This window comes from Athene cunicularia (assembly GCF_003259725.1).
Source record: "Athene cunicularia isolate RWA chromosome 9 unlocalized genomic scaffold, athCun1 chr9_part1, whole genome shotgun sequence".
Classification (NCBI taxonomy): Eukaryota; Metazoa; Chordata; class Aves; order Strigiformes; family Strigidae; genus Athene; species Athene cunicularia.
Genome location: NW_020799110.1, coordinates 9,426,120 through 9,428,299, shown reverse-complemented (window position 1 = coordinate 9,428,299; position 2,180 = coordinate 9,426,120). Strand labels below are relative to the sequence as shown.

The 2,180-nt window shown below is 50.8% G+C and overlaps 2 long non-coding RNA genes across 2 annotated transcripts in view; one reads left to right on the top strand and one right to left on the bottom strand.

Moving 5' to 3' along the window:
- The window catches only part of LOC113483561, a 3,237-nt gene extending 2,212 nt beyond the window's left edge, over window positions 1-1,025 (top strand). Inside the window, exon 3 of the long non-coding RNA XR_003399046.1 lies at window positions 361-1,025. This is a non-coding gene — a long non-coding RNA (uncharacterized LOC113483561). The remainder of the gene's footprint in view (window positions 1-360) is intronic.
- Window positions 1-2,180, bottom strand: part of LOC113483560 — a 67,449-nt gene that overhangs the window by 7,599 nt on the left and 57,670 nt on the right. The gene's annotated exons all lie outside the window — the stretch shown is intronic.

Here is a 2,180-nt window from a genome sequence, read left to right as displayed (position 1 = left end):
AGAAAAGTTTGGGCTCCTCTTAGTACAAATCTGCAACCGCTTTGCACTAAGAGGAGCCCAAACTTTTCTTCCCTTTACTGTACGACGCCTGTGGGAAAGGTTTATTCACACGTATGGAATATGTACTTATGGCAGAGAGACGGGGGTTCACGCTGGGTAAGGGAAAAGAGGAGCCTGCCAGGGGCAGGACCCATCCTGCCCTCTCCGCGCCGGGCGGGCGGGCATCCCTCTCCCCGCCGAAGATAACGGTTCAAAGTAGCCAGATGCATTAAACAGCCACAAAAGGGGCGACGGGGCGGGGGGAGGTTCACTTAAGTTTCTGGTGTAAAACTGAAATCGTGCTGTCTCCCCCTCTCCCAGCACTGCTGCGAGGTGAAATCCATTTGGAGCCATCCCTGCCAGGCGGCCCGCAGCCCGGCGGGGCGGACGGCAGCTCCGCGCCCGGGAAGTTTCTCCGTGCAAGAGAATTTGCAGCCTTGAAAGCATATTTTTCTTCCAGCTATGGTGGCACTTAAATGATAATGTAGGCAATGAAACTGGGGAGATTTATATCTTTTGGAAAGTAGGACGAGCCAGATGGTAATAGCGTCATTAACAAACAAACTTAGGATCTGCAAGTGAAGCTTGAAATTGGGAAAGAGATCTGGAGAACAAAAGGAGCTGCTGTTGAGGGGGGGAAAAAAAAAAAGAGTCCCTCTTCTGCGGCCAAATCTAAGAGCACATTCTGGAGGGGCTGCTCCTGCCCAGCGCTAGATAATAAACGACGGCTTTTTCCTCCCCTGTTGTGACTGAGAAAGGACAGAGAAAACTTTTGCAATAGGCAAATGTGGCATTTATTTATGTGTAACCCTTTGTAGTCTCAAGTGTCCCAAATGGGCCTTTAATTCAAATCCCTAGTTTGATACGGAGGGATCGCTTCTCCCAAGTTTATTTTAGAGAAACAAAGCTCCGCTTGTAGAAGTTGAAGGGCAGAAGTTCAGTAATTATTTTTTTGAATTAATAGTAACGAATAAATATTAAAGGTTAAATGTTATTTGCGGAGAGAGTGGAAACATCTGCCGGGTTTTTTTTTTTTTTTTTTTTTTTCTCTCCCCCAAAAATGCTCCCTGATTGCTAGGAGGCACCGGCACAGCAGCGGGTGGAGGTCCCAGGGCAGGGGCAGGGTGCGGGAGGGCCCAGGAGGGGGGTCCCTCCTCTCTGTCCCACCGACCCTCCCGCCCTCCAACCGGGCTGCTCCCCTGCAGCACCCTTCGGGTTTGCTCCCTAAACCGGGGGTTTATCGATGGCCAGAGGAAAGGCCTTCCACGCAGATTAACTCAGCAGAGTCCACGAACACCGGAGACCCACCAGCTCCAGGGCTTCAGCAGGAGGGATGGGGTGTTTGCCTCCTAAATTTTAACCAGGATGATCCCAAAAGCTATAGAAATGTTTGGAGGCCTTTAGAAGATCCCTGTGTTTCCCCTCCAGAGTAAAGTTGGTGGCTATTAGATGATTAATGATTTAAAAGATGCCTGTTAACAGCCCCAAGTTGAGAGACATGGACCCACGCTCTAAAGTAAAAATGTAACGTGATTTTTTTAAAATGTGCTGGAGATCTTTAAAAGCCCCGAGGACTTACCCTTAAGGCATTATTCAAAGAAAAAAAAAACTGAGACTGGCGGTTCGTCACAGGCAATTGTAAAGGGTTTCAAAGGACCGATCAAACGAGTTGGAGAGTAATCTACATTAAAGTCCGGATGGCAGTGTTACAACATGCACCTGCAGGGTATTTGCTATCCGTGCCCCTTACAGAGCTACAAATCACCATTAAAGAAAGCTGCTTAAGCTTCCTCCTCGCTTCTAGAAAGACTTACTCGGGCTCCTTCACTTTGATATTTATACATCTTGTTATTGATAAGTGTGGGGCTGTTCAGCGCTCCCTTCCCCCTCCCGGACTGTCCCCAAGCACTTTTGCACCCTCCCCCCGCCCCCCCCGCACGGCTCCAGGCGAGTGTTCGGGGGAGCCCGGCCCCACGAAAAGCAGCAGTGAGGTTCCCCCACCCCCGCGGAAACCTGCGAGGTGCTGGGGCCAGCACAAGTTTTGGTTTATTTTATTTTATTTCTCTCCCCCCCGCCCCCAGCCGGTGGAGCTCTCCCGGGCGGGCGCTGTCACCGGGGAGACCGGGGCAGCCCAGGCCGCA